At 42.6% G+C, this 18,829-nt stretch overlaps 2 protein-coding genes and 1 long non-coding RNA gene across 50 annotated transcripts in view; 2 read left to right on the forward strand and 1 right to left on the reverse strand.

Moving 5' to 3' along the window:
- Positions 1–15,341, reverse strand: part of SORBS2 (sorbin and SH3 domain containing 2) — a 184,527-nt gene extending 169,186 nt beyond the window's left edge. For 43 of the 48 annotated variants that reach the window (XM_083459623.1, XM_083459650.1, XM_083459658.1 and 40 more), the window contains exon 1: positions 14,631–14,728. The gene's annotated coding sequence lies outside the window, so the exon portion shown is untranslated. The other 5 variants (XM_083459667.1, XM_083459620.1, XM_083459648.1 and 2 more) reach the window with 3 other exon arrangements.
- LOC310686439 lies at positions 1,836–6,685 on the forward strand. The gene is made up of 3 exons (XR_014515917.1): positions 1,836–2,050; positions 3,286–3,466; positions 5,501–6,685. It is a non-coding gene; the product is annotated as an uncharacterized lncRNA (long non-coding RNA).
- Positions 15,342–15,447: 106 nt separating the features above from the next.
- Positions 15,448–18,829, forward strand: part of TLR3 (toll like receptor 3) — a 115,560-nt gene continuing 112,178 nt past the window's right edge. The window contains exon 1 of the mRNA XM_083459843.1: positions 15,448–15,512. The gene's annotated coding sequence lies outside the window, so the exon portion shown is untranslated. The remainder of the gene's footprint in view (positions 15,513–18,829) is intronic.

An 18,829-nucleotide genomic window follows, 5' to 3' on the forward strand; every position in this document is an offset into this window, starting at 1 on the left:
GCTTAAGCAAAATCAGATTGGAAGAGATCAGGCTGTAGGGATTCCTTAAAGTACAGAGGCAGGAGAACCTGTCACATCTATTCTAATTAGTGGATTAGGAAACAGCAGTGAATTAACTCTATATACCAATCTTCACTAAGGGATGACACAGTTGTCAAAGGAAGGCAATTGCTACAGAATGCATTTGCTCACTATTATGAGGGCTGTTGTGAAGATCCAAGTAATGAATTATGCTTTGTTATTACACATGGACAATGTGAAGCCTTGCAGATGGCACAATATAAAGATGCTCCAGTTCCAGTCTTGAGGAATTTATGAAGCAGCAAAAGGAATCATAACACACATCACAGTAAGAAGAGCAAGCAATAACAGTATCACAGTATCATTGATATATTCCAGGTGACAGTTTAGGGTGTTGAAACGGCAGAAAATGCAGCAGTGCCAAACCTGAGGTGGTTCCTGTCCCACCCCCCTGCAGTTCTTGAAAAACATTCTCCCCTGAATTTTTTGCTGCTCTTCAAAACTTTTCGGTGGGTGGGAAGTTACCACTTTTCTTACTAGGTCTCAATGAGCCCTAATGAGACCTCTCATCAGGAAGAAGAGCCAGTGTAAAGCTGAAGAAAGCATCCTTGCACTGTTTCCCACCCTCCACACTTCCTCAGGACCTACAGGATCATGAACATCATGGGAATGCAGGAGGAGTTCAGTGAGACATGATCTTAGCTCAAGTGGTAAACACATGAGACTCTTAATCTTAGGGTCATGGTTTTGAGCCCCACATTGGGCAAAAAGATCCCTGCATTGTAAGGGGTTGGAGGACCCTTGTGGTCCCTTCCAATTCTATGATTCTACGAAGTGGACACACCTGACCACTCCAGGTTAATGTTGGGTTTGGGGCAGGAGTGCACTTGGGAATTGGCACTTTATCATTTTCCTATTCCCATCCCATACAGGTATCCCCACATTTGCATGCAACCACAAATACGCATGGCGCTGGGAAATAAATAGAACCACACCAAGAAATGGCAGGAGAGAGCTAGAGTGTCCTCGTGGCTCACAAGGAGACCCTCTCCGGAGCCCAAAGGGTATGTTGGTGAGGGAGGAAGAAGCCCCAAAGAGACAGGAGGCACAGCAGGACTTTGTTTAGGCTGCTCAGCCTTCCCACCTATCAGCTGATACATGAGGAACATCTTCCAACCTCCAGCAGACCCCAGAGTTTCAACTCTAGTTATTTTGTTCTGAACTGAAGAGACAGTGGGAGAGAACACTGGAGATCGGGGGGGGGGGAATAAGCATTTAGAGGGTGCTCTCCAAATATGTGGTTTTTGTTTATGCACAGGGCCCTTCAGAATGTAAACCCAATTTTAACAGTGGGGTTAAATACACACACCTGTATTTCCTGTATTTGTATATGATTTGGTCTGAGAGCTGTCTGCCAGTCTTCTCTTGTTTTTTGGCTGCAGGAAGGTGATTGTATTGCTAACATTTCAGCACAGCTCTAGCCCAGATTTAGAGAACCTGTGGCCCTCCTATTACCCCTGGCTGTGGCGGTCAGAGTTTATGGGAGTACAACCCTACTCCTACCAAAACTCAACTCCAAATTATTTTGGGCTTTGGGAACTCAGAAAGGACAAGCCATTACATATATTTAAGAAGTTGCACTTGGGATGAAGACAGATGCACCATAAAAAGAAAAGTCAGTGCCTTCTTCAGTCAAGTGGTAAACCTGACTCTGCAACTGAACTAATGGAGCTTATCTGGACTGAGGGGGAGTAGAGACTTATCCCTTGCCTTAGCCAAATACAGACAGTACAGGATGTTCCTGAGCTAACTGACTGCCCAAAAGCCAAGAGCATATCTTGTTGTTACTGCTGTTTTGAAAAACAACCCCCCGAAACACTGAATATTTAAAATAGGAGCATAATTAATCGATGATAATTGTAATCTCTTACCTGGAATTAAATTATCTATTTCACCACAGCTTTGGATGCCAGCTTTGAGGACTGCCAACCAGACAGACACACGTGTCACATATGAAAATCCCTGCCAGGTGAGTTTGGGTTGATACCCTCATATTAGGAATATTCAGGCGAATTATAAAAAATGTTGCCCAGGTTTTAGGGACTTAGATGAAGTTGGTTGATAAATACTTTTTTTGGTTTTGTGGTTATTTTATGTTTTTAATAGTATTGTTAGGTAAACTTTTAAGATATTAGCTGCCGTTCGGAGGAAGGGCAGGGTATAACAATGATGTAATAAATCCTATATAATAAATATGATAAAGACACACACATATGCAATCTGCATGTATATAATACACCCATATAAACATGCACAGTATGTATATATGTGTATGCGACACAGAAAAATTAACTCTAAACTGAGCAAGAATTTCAATGAATGGTACCTTGACTTGAAGACCAATCAAACACTGCAAGCGGGGGAGGGGTGGGGATTGTATTTTGAGTGTTTAATCCAGATCTAGAAAACAGCACATCCTATGGTGAAAGCAAATTATGCAGCCACATAATTAAGAAAGCTGAAAACTGTTGTGTGTGACACGTCCCCCACCCACTTGACAAGAATAAGGTTGTGTAATTTCACTCATGGTTTGAACCGAGATTCTCTCATCTGGCACTGAGTATAGTATATATGAGAGAGACTTATCCACATGCACCTGTACTCACATGTAGCCCTTTAACTTAACAAATAACATGGGGCAGGGGTAAAGAAACAATACAATAATTCAAATGCTGAGGTCGCTTTTTGTTGGCAAATAAACATATTTAATATTTGGTATGTTATCATGTGCTACTTCAGCTTTTTGCAGGCAAAAGAGAGAAAGAGGAGATGGATATTGTTTGCCACTGAAGTTCTCCTCAAAGTACCACTGATGGGAGTGCAGGTTGTGTTTGTCTCAAGCAATTGTGGGAAGTATATTTTGCTTTTTTGTGGCTGAGGAAAGATAAGTGGATGTTGAGACCACAAGAGGAGATTAGGGATTCTATGCTTGTACTGCTAATAAATCACACTCTGCCCACTGATTTGCAAGACCAAATTACATTTCAGAAACTCTGGGGAGCTAACATTGGGTGGAAGGAGGTGATGATTGCCTGCACGGTCAGTGCTTAGAAAAATCTAATGAGAATAATCTGAACAGGACATTGGAGCGCTTTTCTGAGTAACTGGGAGTGCAACTGGCAGTTTTTGCCTGCACCATTTGGTACACTGGAAGCCTGTAATCCTGTGGGGAGGTGTCCATTATTAAATTCCTTCCCATATTAGAACAGATCTTCCTGGGACACTAGAGCAATGATGGCCAAATCAACAACGACCACACACTATGAACTCCTACATGACTGGACTTCCAACATTATCGCAATTCATTAGAAGGAGACATACTACCTCTGCTAAAGGCAGCATCAGCTAGCATCCTACATTTCTACACATTTCTTAAAGAGTGCAGGTAAGCTATGCTAGACTCACTGCACGGCCAGAACTTGCAAATAACCTGTTCTCTATATAGCTGGAATTCTGCTACATAGGCAGTAGAAGATTATTTGTTCTTACTAAATAGAAGCATTTAAGCAGTGAAAATACAACTGTCTAGTTCCACCCTTAGAAAGGGTAACAAAATTACTTAGTTAGATACTTGGTGTGATTCAATAAAAGAGAGGAACCTTTTTTGATGACTAGTGAAGATGCTGAAAGGCAAAACGTAAGCATAACAGCAGAAGTGGATAGCATGATGGGGCAGCATAGATCAGCAGGACATAGTTGCAGAGCATCATCAGACAGGGAAAGAAAACAATCCCTTGGATTTAAAACATTTCACCCGAGTTGTGGAGATTATCACTTCCAACCATCTTTTTTTTTTTTGTATTCCTTCCGGGAATGTGACCTGTCACTGCTTTTCTTCCTAGAAAAAATGTGCTCTACTCACCATGAAATTGTAACAGTAAGTGCCACACTTATTAACAACAAAAAAGAGGTCTGGGTAATGCACACCTTTGAGTACCCCCTGACAAAGCACTGTGACGTGTCCTTTCAATGCATCCACACCCATCACAACTGGTATGAAATTTAACAGTGAACTGAAACTCCCTTCCCATTTTTTCAGTCTCGTTTGTTATCTCCATACTCCTCCCTGCAAGGGGAAGGTTTTCATTTGCTTTTTTGAGAGCACAAGGAAGAGAGATTTCTGTTAAATTCAGTGTGTGTGTTTGGCTTACCTAACTGTAAGGGGACAAGGCTGAGGTTTCTTCCCCTCATCCCCACTTTTTACACTTTAAGAAAAAAGTCTGCATTTTGTCATGTCACTATCACGACCCAGTGTTGCATTGTACAGGTGCACAAATAAGAAACTGATATGTGGCTCTGTTGCAGTTGCCCTGTGGAGAATTCATATGAAATGACCACACTGCAAATGCTTGCCCAAAACACATGAAATGGTAAACAGGTTAAAATCTGTGGTGTTTTTGTTTAGATATGTTTTTTTAACCTGGGTTCAGACTTATAATTAAATGAGAATTTTACCTACCAAAGAGCAACACAGCCTGCAGATCTCTTCATTTAAGGAAGAGTTTATCTTACGTAGCAAAGTTCTGAAATAGCACAACTTGAAGATGTTCAAGGATGACTTTCGTGACATGTTTATTTATCCCCTCAAAAATTTAACCTGCAATGACAAACGTGCCCCACCCACTAACAAACAATAAATGGAAACCTGCACTTTTGCTCAGAGATTCAAAACTAGTTTAAATGGCATTGAATCATTTCCAAATCCTCAAGTGACCATTTTAAATAGCTGAAATAAGTTCCAGCCACTGAACTCAATGGCTGGGTCTCCATATTCACTATGGCCAACTCTCTCTCTCTCTCCCCCCCCCCCCATTACAAAGGGGCAGAGGATAAGGTAGGCATTTGTTCTTTCTTTGGTTGCCTTTTTGAAAGGTTCCAGAGGGTTTTCATGGGTATTTTTTATCATTTTGGGGGCAAAAATTCTGTGGTTGGGAAATCTCCCCAGAGGAATCAATGGAAATTTTTGACTCATTATGCAAATGCTTGCCTAACAAATGATTTTCTGGATAAGGCTTTGAGCTCAGCTAGTGAGACCTGCATGCATACCTGTTCCACAACAGTTGCACTGTTGGGGGAACAATTCAGAACTGGTGGTTACTTTTTAAGCCTTAAATGGCTTAGATTTGGAATAATTGACTGCAATCCCCCTCCAGCTCATAGCTGAGGCACCATTGGTTGGGGGCAAGAGGCCATTTCTGTGGTTTCCTCCAGATTATTGAATAGTAGCTAGAGCCCCTTCAGCCTTCCAATTGTTTACCACCCAGTTAAACCTTCCAGCAGGCATTTGTCTGCAGGACAGAAACTTTTTACAAATTTGGTAGACCCTCATTTTAGAATATTTTTTGCTGCTGAACCTGCATCCATCATATGTTGCTGCTTTATGTATTTTGATTGTTTTATTCACTGCTTTTTTATCTAGAAAAATAGGTACCAGTACTCACCATGAAGTTGTTACAGTAAGTGCAACACTTTTTAACAACAAAACAACAACAACAACAGAAAAGGTGCCGGTACTGCATATTCTTGTGTACCCCCTGGAAAAAAACCACGCTGGTTTTATTGAAAGGCACATCAATTGATGCAAATGCCACCAAAGGCTGGGGCGTATTTGTAAAAAAGAAAAAAGATGATACTGTGAAGAAAACCAAATGCAAGAAGTATATAAGTTAAAAAAGTGAAATATTGTACCTATTTAACTACAGTGTCCTATTACCACTGAATTTGACATGCACATCAATTTAAGAAATAATTCCTGATGAAAGCAACTGTTAAAGCCAACTAGCTGATTTTGTAAACGCACACAGCAGTCTTTAAACGGTTTATATCAATGCACTCACTTTTTAGGAAACTTTCTAAAATATATTTAATTGACTTCAAAGCAGCATCTGCTGCATTTAAATCAGGAGTTAATTTTAAGCTCTCTAGACATCCAAGTCTTACTGCCATAAGAATGCAATATTGTATTTTACAGCAGTTAACTTACTATGCTCCCCCCCCCCATGCTTCGCCATACAACTAGACTGTATTTCATGCTGACATGTGCTGCGTGAACAGGTGCAGACTTCAACAGAAATTTCTCCTAGGGCTAGTAGTCCTGAGAATACTGTATGTGTCTTGAATCTTGGAATTGTGTGTAAGCAAAACCATAAATCAGCTACCAGACGTCTCTGTGAATCAGATGTTATGTCGGTTCAAAACACGTGCAACTGTACAGCTATGCAAAACGGGAATTAAAACTCTCTCTTGTGCTTGTTTAAAGATGGGATAGAAATCTCCATTGCAGGTCAAGTTACATGATACCCTATCTGTAAACTGACTCCTAAAGAAAAGAGCTCTTCCAAAGAACTGTGTGCGCCAAAGTATGTCAAAGCTATGGTCTTAGAAGACTGACTTATTTATGGTCAAATTGTCATTCATTCATTTTGTAGGTCAACAGAGGCACACTTCTTTTGGGTGCTTTCCTCCCACTATGCCCCATGAATTCACACAGTTATCATTACACTCTTTTAAAACTGTTATACCATGGATTGACAATAAAATGAAATCATACAGCTGATGAGGGGGAATAGTTTCTGCTATCAGTGGAGAAATGAAAGGTGCAGCCTATACAATATTTTTCACTCTTCTGAGGAGGATGGAGACTATTAGCTTTCCTAAAGACATGCCAGGGCAGTGAGGAAGTAGGGCTCCCAAACAGAATACAGTGGTACCTCAGGTTACATACGCTTCAGGTTACAGACTCCGCTAACCCAGAAATAGTGCTTCAGGTTAAGAACTTTGCTTCAGGATGAGAACAGAAATCATGCTCTGATGGCGCGGCGGCAGCAGGAGGCCCCATTAGCTAAAGTGGTGCTTCAGGTTAAGAACAGTTTCAGGTTAAGTACGGACCTCCGGAACGAATAAAGTACTTAACCAGAGGTACCACTGTACAGCAACTCAGTCTCAAGACCAAGGAGTGAAGGCCAAGCCAGGTGGGCCGTTATTGGCTCATCAGGACACCCAACCCTTTTGGGCTTAAAAGCTGAAGCACACCGCCCAGCCATTTGCAGAAGTTGAACTGTAAAGCAAAAGATTCGGTTCACCATTCCTTTTGCATGCAATTAGCCCAAGTGATGCAGGGACTGTGGCACACTGGGCCCCAAAGTCCCAGATGTAAGACCCCCGCTAAGGCTCACAACAGGAGAAATATACACACTATCACAACTTTAGTCCCTACTTTTGCCAAGAATTCAGCAATCCTTTCAAATGATGAAGGTGGAAAACTAGTCTGTAGACTACATGGTTTCATACTGGGAATTATTCCTCTCTCCTAAAGGGTTCACATTCCCATCCCATGTGTATACTGGGCCTCCCAGTATTTATTCTGTGATAACCCTAAAACCCAAATCTAACCACAGTGTTTCTATCCTTACCTATTCTTACACATATCCCACTTGAATGATTCTCCACATGAGACCATATTCCTTGAATATTAAAACCAGATAATGATCAACGTAGTCAATATGCTGATGCTTCTGTCTCAATATATAGTATTTCTTTCAGACTCTGTAAACACACCCTTCCTCTGTTTAGCAAGAATTTAGAATTGTTTTGGATTTTCATTCCTCGAAATATTTAAAACCAATCCTGTTTTAAACTCCAAGGACTCAATCATCTATTCTGACCTTCAGTCATAGCTGTTATTTTCTCATAGCAAGCTATAGCTTCTATAAATTAACAGACCATCGATTGCTTTTACTGCTTTTATATGCCTGCAGGGCTTTGTTCCATTTCCCCCACTCTAGTATGAGCACTGCTGATATTGATTCTGTTTATTCTCTACAACACACTCTTTTTTGCTGTCCTCCTTCACTCAAGCATGTTGGTCTTAAGAACTCATTTATAGGGATACAAAATAAATTTTAAGCAGTTGTGATTTAAAGGAATCTTGATAGCAGATTAACAATCACAGGGTTTTTATTGAGATAATAGGGTGAATGCAGTATATCCCACACCTTTGACAACTTGGCAATTGAAGTGTCATATAAACACAATGCTTTTCTTTTAAACCTGAAAGGTAAACGACAACTGTACACACACAAAAATAATTTTTGTTCATAATTTTGCATAAAGTCTTGGGGAAGATCTTTCAGCAAAGCAATACTGAAATAAAAAGAATATGCTCCAGCTTTTTCAAGTAGAATTTCTTTTCCCATCAGATGAAACGTGTAACATTTGACTTGAAAACATCAAATCCACAGTTGCACCCAAATCAGTGCTTCTTTCTTGTTAAAAAGGTGTACATAAGAACACTGTTCAGAAACAAGTTGTTTTTCAAATGAAAGAAAAAATTCAACAGTAAGAAGTTCAGCATGAACAGGAAAAAACATATTTGTTTTGGGTTTTCTTGATTTGTAGCTTTGTTGAATGTGACATATTACCTGTCAGGGCACAAGCAATTCAATAAGCAGTAGCAGTTCTATGAGAAGGCAAATTCTCCGACTGTCAATCATATCTCCACAGGAGGGAGTTCCATAATTAGGGAACTTCCAGGTGTTACCACCAAACAGGTAAGGCTTATTGGCATCACCACCAAGAGGCCTCCCACACTGTTCTCAAAGGCCATGTTGGGACATACTGGAAAACATACTCCATCAAATATTTTGTCTCCCCTCCAAGATATTGGGTTTTGTTTTGTTTATGTTTTTGTATTTCTGCAAGCTTTGGAATTCCCCCATTCCCCCCAGCCTGCCGATATATCATGTGTGAATTGGAAATATGTGCAATTTGGACTACCTAAGAATCCACATTCAAAGGAGTTTGCTATTAATATATATAATTACAGTAAGATTTTGCACTATTAGGAGACATTGGTTGATGACAAAAACCCTGAATCATACCCTCGAGTGAATTATGGGAATGCCTCCAACATAAAATGTTCATGTTTACAGAGATCATATAGTAGTTTTTAAACATATATTTTCCAGTGCTGTTTACTTGATTTCTCAACACACTTTTGTGATTACTGTAAAAATACAGGCAGACTTAGTATGATCCACATGGTCCAAAGATATGGCTTTGACATCTGTCTGTCAACAGGGTCAGAATTTGAGCATGGCAATGAGTGGGACATCTTGCATGCCCATATCACAGGGATGGGGAACCTGTGACCCTTCAGGTGTTGATTGACTCCCAACTCTCATTAATCCCAGCCAGCATGGCAAATGGACAGAGATGGCAGGAATTATGCCCCAACAATATCTGGTGGGTCACAGATTCCCCATCCTTGACATATTGTATGCATTCCCATAATCAGTTGTATGAGAGTCTGGGCAAATGGCAAATCCACTTACATGAGCAGGAAAGTCAACAGAGACAGAAAAGAAACCACAACAGTGATAACATAAGCCAACTTCTTCATTTGCATTTGAGACCTGATGGAATGACAAGTCAAGCTGCGTCCCCCACTTCTGCTCGCTCTTCTCACCATGCAGCCAATATTTAATGAATACAGAACATGCAGAGCAAATGCTTTCACACATTTAATGTCATGTGTAGTTTGGTTCTCAGTAAAGAAGCCAAAAGCAAATTTGTAATCATAAATGGAGACAGTGTTCTCTTTCTGTGGCCTGGTAGCAAAACACTAAACATGTTAGCTTTAAATCTGTGTACTTTTTGAATGGGAATCTGTTTATGTTTTTATTTCATTCCATTTACTGCCTTAACTTAGAGCACAGCTTGTCTTGTTCATAAACCCTAGCAAAGCAGGAGCACCAAGTGACAGAAGGAAGTATTACAAAACACAACAGCCATCCTCACACAAAAGAGCAATTGGAAAGACTGGCATATAAAGTAGTTCCTAGGCAGCCAATCATTCAGTCACCAACCAGATGATGACCTCATGTGCCTCCAGACCATAGGTGATACCCAACCAAGTCATACTCAAGAGTGAAATCAATGAACATCAGTCAAATCCCTTTCTTACAATGGATCAACCTTAGTATGACTAACACTGGATCTTACACCATATCCTGAGATCCGAATACTTTCTTTCCTGCACATTGTGTGACTTGAACTTGCTACAAAACAGTGCCATACTGCCAAAGCTGGGATATTTCACGTGATCATTTGTCTTATTCTTGCTTTCAGAGCTCTGTATATTCAAGCTGCTAGAGACACACATCCAGTTTTCACTGCAGGTGGTAAACCTGTGTTACTACTTCAAGATTGCAGGGGTGGAAGGGGGGCTCAACATGACTGAATGCTCCTCCAATGCACATAAATTTCCTCTACCTTGAGAACTGGCATGTCAGGGAGATGTAGAGTTCTAGCATAGCCTTCTCAGCCTTTGCATGTGGGCTCTTTTTTATTTTTTGGCTGTTGTTAGGGAGGTGCATGTGAAGATCCCACCTGCATTCTGATGGATTACAGCCAGGACAGATTTACAATCTCAGTGAAAAATAGGCCTTAGACAAATGTCTGTAAATTACTGTCCATTAAAATGAGCATATCGACAAACAAATATAGATTATAAGATTCATATACTTGTCAGTAAAGAACTGCTCCTGTAGGTTCTGCCTTTATGTAACTTACAGGTGTACGAAAGCTGGACATGAATGGCATTCCATTAAATGTCAGTTTAATGCCCTCCCCACAACAAGAGCTGGACAATAGGGAACATCAAGTGAATTAATTAATGCAGATGACTATTTACCAATAGGCAGTTTACCAAGCTGGGCATGCAGCTGCATGATAAACTGGTCACCTGTATCATCTTGCTAACACTGCATTAAATATCTTTTGTTTCAGTGGCTTAAAGGTAAAGAGACCCCTGACCATTAGGTTCAGTAGTGACAGACTCTGGGGTTGCGGCACTCATCTCGCTTTATTGGCCGAGGGAGCCAGCGTATAGCTTCTGGGTCATGTGGCCAGCATGACTAAGCTGCTCCTGGCAAACCAGAGCAGCACACGGAAAAACCATTTACCTTCCCGCTGGAGCGGTACCTATTTATCTTCTTGCACTTTGCCGTGCTCTCGAACTGCTAGGTTGGCAGGAGCAGGGACCGAGCAACAGGAGCTCACCCCGTTGCGGGGATTCAAATCACCGACCTGTTCGGCAAGTCCTAGGCTCTGTGGTTTAACCCACAGCGCCACCTGCATCGGTTTCAGTGGTTTACGGTTGTACCATGGGGATGGTGAATATGTGGACCTCCAGATACTATTAGGACTGAAACCCCTATCATTCCTGACTACCAACCAGGCAACATCTGGAGAACCACAGGTTCCCCCACTCCTGAAGTACACTCCTGAGTGCCCAGAGAAACTATTTCCCCCCAAATGTGTGAAGGACCTTCCATACTGCCTTGAGCTGCTTTGAGGAAAGACAAAATATAAAAGTAACAATAAGGTGTACTGGCCATCATTTTTTGTCATCTCTAGAATAAGTCTTGATCAGCTTGCCAACATCTGGCCTCCCAAAAACAAGTCTGCCTTTCAATCCAACTGCCAAGAAAAGAACTAGAGATGATGAGGCAGTTACATATATTTATTTAAAGGTTGATGCACTGGCACAGGAAAGCAGGTAGCACCATCTGTTTTTCTACATGAAACAGAGCAAACAAGGGAATGGAATGAAATCTCTGCCTCCCTGCTCTGCCTTGTTACGCTTGTGCCCCATAAGCCTGGGGCAATTTTATTCCAGTCCAGCTTGAATACTACAGCTGAGCTAGACTAGGGGCCTAACTGCATTGCTTTTGATCACCTGTGCCACTGCCCCGTTATTTGAGGAACAGAGGCTAGAACTCTATTTTGGGCAGCTAGAGCCCTATTTGGGTGTTCCCGCCACAAGATTAACAATTGTGTGAAGGGATGAGTGGGGCTCTGCCTGCCTGCCACACCCAGCAGCCCTTGAAATCCATGAGTTGGGCAAAAGAAATGTTTGTGCAAGGTAAGTCGCCTGTTTGTGCCTAGGCTCCACTCCACAACACAGAACCCTAATTCCACACTATGAGCAGGGGATGCCTAGGTACATATAGCAAGCTACCGTCTGCAGACATCTCCCTTTCCAATTCATAAGATGAAGCAACACAGACAGAGTGGGTGCAGCTTCTGGGCACAGTTCTGCTCTCCCCACTATGCAATTAACTACTTGGTTCCTTTTGTGCCATGCTTTTGAAGGCACTCAAAAAAAAAAAAAAAAAAGAGCAAGAAGGATATTCTCCATTACTTCCAAGTGTCTGCAAATCCAGTGTGAAGTAAAGAAATAACATTACTCTTCTTGAAGCCCTCTGTACATGTTTGAGAATTTAGCAGAGGGGAGTCTCTCCCCCATCTCTCCTGGCATATCTTTCCCTCATTAAACCACATTTGTCTCTGGAGTTGTTAGGGTCCTCCAGGATTATGTGACTAGATTTTTCTGAATGTGCAGACAGCTCTTAAGGCTCCAGTGTATTACTTATGACCGAGGTCAACGTGCTATTAAAAGCAGAAGAAATCCATGTTTAAATTGAAGGTATGTTTCAATGAGCACAGCTCCATTCAAATACCATTTCTGGAATCCTGTGGGAAAACTCTTTAACACAAGGTAATCCATACATTATGAAGTTGCAAGGAAAAGGGAATTTTGTGACAAAAGTAAATGTCAACACATCCCAGCATGTGTACACTGTGTATACATAGAGAGCAACTTGTGTGTACAAACTTCATTCATTATGATCTGCACACAATACTCACATTAGTCCCTGTTAAAAATGCCATCCTTTTAAAAAAAGCATTGTGTGAAGCAGCACTCAGTGTTTAACAGTGGACTTGACACAGAGCAGAATCAATAAATACCTGTTAAATTGAATCTGTGTGATACTATGAATGAATGACACATCATAGCGAAAGGGATGGGGGGGGCAGTCAGGTCCTATATCTGAAAGATCTTGAAGTGTAACAGAAGACAAGAAATATAAAATAGGCCAGTTCAAGTAACTTAAGCGCTTGGGGATGAAACTAAAAAACAACTCAAAACATAGAAGATGCTTTGCAAAGGACTTGGCAGACAAGCGACTCTAAATGTGAATGTGCAATTCTGTGCACACCTGAGTACACCATTTCCCGATCGCCTTTAATAAATGCTCATATATATATGTATATATATATATATATATATATATATATATATATACACATACGGAAAAGACATCTGAAAATGTATTGGACTTTGGCACCTTTATTGCTTCACCAGCACATAATACTACCTTTGTTACTAATTTACCTACTGACTTCGGCGCAGCCGTCTGCAATGTTTAATCTAGCAGCGATTCTATTATGTTAAGTATATTCTAAAGATTATCCAGTAGTGCTTTGAGAAAGCATGGAATTTTATAAAAACATGAAAGGCACTCCAGGTTTTCAACAACGTTCTAAGCAGCCAAAAATGATGGCATTCTGGCAAAACAACAGCCACCTATTACTAGTAACCTGGAGTGAGTACAATTCTCTCCTTTACCATAATTTAAACATTATCTGCCTTACGCTATGTCAACAGATTGCGGTTTTATTGATCAGTTTTACGAGTTATTTCAAGAAACCAAAAGCCTATACGTTTAGCACCTAGACATATGCCAGAACCACTCTGCTTCAGTAAGGTCTATAGACATTCCATGTGTGTATCTTTCATTTCCTTTGTCCCCGATATTGCTCTTAACATGCAGCTTGCCACCGAGGTTGTGTTTCAAAGGAGTTTCGCTCTCCACCCCAGTCTAGCTGCATTTGTGGTCCATGTGGAGAACTGGCTTCCTTTATATCAATACAGACCCCAACTCAGGCGCACAATGGGTGTGTTGTGCTCCGTGTGTGCCTGAGTGTGGGTCTGTGGGAGCTCTTTGAAAAGGAGGTGTGAACTGTTTCTCTCCTACCTTACTCGCCTCTTAACAGCACAGCCATCAGAAACTAATCAAACACAGCAACGGGGCGTGCAGCCCACAAGACGAGTGCAAACGCCTCTTTTCCCTTATGACCTACATACTACAACAATGCAATGTAATGCAATTCAATGCAAGAGCCGTGGTGGAGAGGGCAAGGGGTGGCCGGTGCTCTTCCAATCTAGTTATATAGCAACATTCACGCCGGGCAGAATGTCAACACCGCAATATGGAGGGGTTTCAAGGGCTTCAGATGGTTATACTTTTAAAAACTCTCCCCAAGTCCTGGGGCATAGTGATGATTTCCTAGAGTTGGGACAGTGGTGGTACAAAAGGAGACCCCCCCCCCAATGCACATCATCATCTCTGAATGTGGAAACGAAGTGAGAGGGGGGGAGTTAACACAGATCCCAAGAGCAACTGCTCGCTTGCAGTAGTAGCGCAAGCCTGACAGTTCGATTATCTGTGTCTTGAAAGAAAGGCTCTCTCCACTATACACATCAAAATAAATAATAGCCCGGGCAATTGAATGTAAAGTCAACATGGACGGCTTTTTTCTCTTTTTTAAAACAACTTAATGCAAGCGAAATATATACATACAGACATATACCACCAGGGTCTTCAGGGCTACGAACTGGAAGCAGGCGAACAAAAGCTTACCTTTCTCGCCGAGCAGCTCAGGCGCGCGCGAGCAGCAGCAGCAGCAGCAACCTCCTTCACCGACTAAATCCACAGCCAGGTGCTCCCAAGACAGCAATCTGTTAATAGGAAGTGCATACAAACCTGAGAGGGCTTTTTTTTTACACTTACACACACACACACCACAAGACAGAGCTCGTCTTGAGCTGCACACCTGCTTGCTTGCTCTCAGCTAGGGGTGTGTTTTGCATGAAGCGACGGCAGCAGCAGCAGCAGGCGGGCAGGCAGGCAGCGTGCAGGATCAATGTTGTGAGGAGAGGGCAACACCCTTCTTTTGGGTCACCAGCTCGCGCTCTGAGAGCCCAGCCGGCGAGCTGTGGAGATAACTGCAGAGGAGCCTCGCTTCCCACCCAGCCCCCACCCCAACAAGACGCGCACACGCGCGCGCACGCACACACACAAAAAGCAGCCCCTGCCCGCGCGCGAGACTGAGATATGTACCCTTTATCACGCTGCATTCCACCTTTTCTCAGCTGGGGGTGGGGGTAGTGGGGGAGGAGAGCAGAGGCGATAGGCAGCTTGTCAAAATGGCAGCTGGGAGGCATTCCCGGCTCTATTAATTAGACCCATAATGGGCTCGTTTCTTCAGTTTCCTCGCAATAAATTACGCCCCCCCCCCCGCGCTTTGTGTACTCCACGCTAAAGCCCAGCATAATATGCTAACACTCTCTTTACTCCCCTTCCCCCCCCCCGCCCGCAAAATGGCTGGTCCTTTCAGCACTGCTGCAGACAGCTCATTGGGTTCCACTAGCTTTCTGTAGCCATGGCAACAACCAACAGACTTATCCACCAAGCATGGTTGATCATGTGCGGATCTCATCCCCCCCCCCCCCAACACAGGAGGTTAATTGCTGTTTGTCTTATAAGTACCAGGAAAGGGGGTGGGTGTTCACGCAGATATTGCCAATCTCCCATTAATTAGACGCGACGGTTTTGGGTCGTTTGCTCCAAACCTAGGTGGAGTTGGGAATGTTAGAGCCCTATCCTATGGGCAGCATTAAATAATAAATGCCAGTGTTAACAAATTGTCTTAAACTAGCTTTCTTTCTTTCTCTTTTTGTCTTCTTCCTCATCCCTTTCTCTTTCTCTTCTTCCTCCCTCCTCTCTTCCCTCTTTCTCTTTTATTATTGTATGAAGTGGCAAGTGTAGAAAATTGGTCAGAGGCTTGTAAAATGTTTATAAGGCGATCGTCTGCTTATTCTGAAGCTCCCTCTTTATGTCTGTTGGAATCCCCTTGTTTATTGAAATGCCTATCTAACTATTATCAACAATAATACTTTTTCCAGAGCAACTTCGCTGTGACCACTCTTTGAATGGTCTTCCATAAATGTGGGATGGTGGGGCAAGGGGGAGGGAATCAATAGTATCCAGTATTCATCCTAAAAGTGTAAATCAAGAGATCTTAACATTTGTTGCCTTCAATGTGGAATGTAGACAGAATGTTACAAGCACTGTTATTTCGGAGTTCCACCATTGTTTTCCCAGCAAGGCCTTTAATGGTTGGTCTCCAATGCATTCAACAAATGAAGCTTTTTATCTTGGGACAGAGATGCAGAGATGGAAATGGCTCCACCTTTAGAATTTCTGCGTTATCTCACATAAATATTTATCACATATTTGGTGAGTTCTGCACAGCTGAGAGATCTGTGAGGATACTGAAGGATACTATGTGAGTTTGCATAAAACTGAGTGACATGCTTAGTGGCTATTGTACATCTCTTCTCAGAGCTTGCATCCTGCCATATAGTGCCTTATTCCGCAGTTGTACATACTTTATATCCCAATTAGATGTTCCTGCTTACTCGTAGCAGTCTGAAGAACTGTGGACACTTTCACTTTGTATGGTTGCACCAGTGCTACATTAGGACACCACAACATTTTTGTTTTAAAAATGTGCTTTCCTTCTCTTTTTTCGTTTTAGTAAAACGGGGGTGCCAGTGCTCATATATTGATAAAAATGCATTTTTATCAAGAAGTGGCTGCCATAGGCAGCAAAGAAAGAGGTGCTGAGTAGACATATTTTATAGCTATGTCAAGAATTTGTAGATTTTGCTCAATACAAGCAGTCCAGACCAATGCATGGTTACTTGGAAGTTCCACTGGGATGCATTCTCAAACAAGCATGCACAGGACTGCAACCAAAGTAGCCCAAATGACAAGGGTTCCAAGAGGTGGCTTCCCATACCCCTGTGCTAAGGTAAGGGTTGTCAACTTGAATAAAATATTAGGGGACCAGGAAAGCCCCACCCTGCATAATGGATCACATGGGGCAGCACACACACAGCATGTGAATGGTAATACCCATCAACCTGGGGGGGGGGCGCCCCCTCACATATTTTATGGGGGGTGTTTTTGAATGGACATCAGCCCCTAGGAGTTGGCTCCTATGACTAAGGCTGTGTACACACAATACCTATAAAGCACATTCTTTGCCTCAAATAATTGTGGGTGCTGCAGTTTACCCCTTGCAGAATTACAATAACCAGCCAACAAGCCAGGGCCAGCCCAACACATTTTGGCACCTGAGGCGGACCACAAAATGCCACACCCCTCCCTTTCAGGGAAGAAGAGATGTGGGAAGATCTTTATCAGGAACAAGGTGTGGCAGGGGGGAGATCAACATTGGGATGCGTTGCCACCGTGGATCCCGTCACCTGAGGCAGTTGCTCCATCTGGCCTCATAGGTGGACTGGCCTCCCCTGTATTCCTGTGCTTCTCTGAAAAGCCCCTCTGGAGGGCCGAGGGCCTTCCTGAACAATGAGGAGCTAGGCTTAGGAACTGCTGAGGGAATCCCCAAATCAGGCTTGAAGGAGTGAAGAAGTTCATGGAAGTTAATATGCGGCACCCCACATTGTCCAGGAGGTCTCCCATCCCTCCAGAAAGATTTTCACAGAGTCTCTGTTGGGGAAGGGACCCTTTCCATCCACGAACTTCCTTAAGGTCAATGATATATGTACAGTTACTTGGGAGCAAGTCTCACTGAACACAATAGGGCTTACTTCTGAGTAAACATGCATCAGATTCCTATGCATGTTGTTGTTATGAGCTTGTCCTTTCTGTTCGGGACTTGGGGCTCAGCTGGAACCTAATAGGGAAGCAAGATCTGTTGGGGTGTGAGCTTCCTCACCCTGTGCTCAGCTTGTATATGTGTAGTTAAAACCATATATCCTAAGAACACCATGGTCTCCATTGACCCTCATTCCTAGGAAATTGAACCCTGGGAAAGTGCAGGAACCTCCTGAGTCTCTTGCTGCTCAGAGACTGGGGTTGCATGTAGCAATATCTTAGGATGAAGTCTTGGTGTTTTGCTTTTCTTGGGCCTTATTCCAATTGCTTGATTTTCTAATGTGGGATAATTATTATTAGCAGCAAATAATCAAGTAATTTGGGAGGGGAGGGGCTAGCTGATTTTAAGAGCCTCAGGAGCTCCAGACAGAGAACACTGCCAGCTACTATGACTCAAATTCTCTTTCCTGAACCATGGCCCATGGGCACTGACCAGTATGGTCTCTTTTTTAGTACCAATTTGCTGATTTTGCTGCTGACTCAAAAGCTGTTGGCAGATGCGCACATAGCAATTTCTACAATTTATTACTGACATGTAATTACTTTGCATCACTTACAAATACCACTTCACTGCAATTAGTTTAGGAACTCCTCGACTGTAAAGTGTACAGCAAATAGAGAGATGGTACTGCAAATCCCTATTCGCCTCTCAGTGGTTTGTACTAACCTTAAACAGAATTGTACAAAGTTATGGAGCCACCATACACTCAATATCTTGTAGTTAGGCTATCGCTGTCCAGAAAGGAACACAGTTGGGCCACTAGCTGAAGCTGATAGAAGGCACTCCATGCCACCGAGGCCACCTGAGCCTCAGTGAATAGCAATGGATCCAGAAGCTGTGTGTACACTCCTTCAGTGGGAGTGTAACTCCATCAAGAGCAGGCAACCTCCCATCCATCCAGTCTAGGGAACCACACACTAACTTCAGTTTATTGGGAGCTTCAGTTTATTGGCTCCCATCCAGTCCCATTAGTGAGGCAAGACAAGGCATTATCATCTTCTGCACCTGCTGAAGTTTCTGAACCATCTTCAGAGGCAGCCCCACATAAAACACATTGCAACAATATAGATGCCTTCCGATTTAGGGAGGCTGC

Source organism: Podarcis liolepis (genome assembly GCF_965112155.1).
Source record: "Podarcis liolepis genome assembly, chromosome: 9".
NCBI lineage: Eukaryota > Metazoa > Chordata > Lepidosauria > Squamata > Lacertidae > Podarcis > Podarcis liolepis.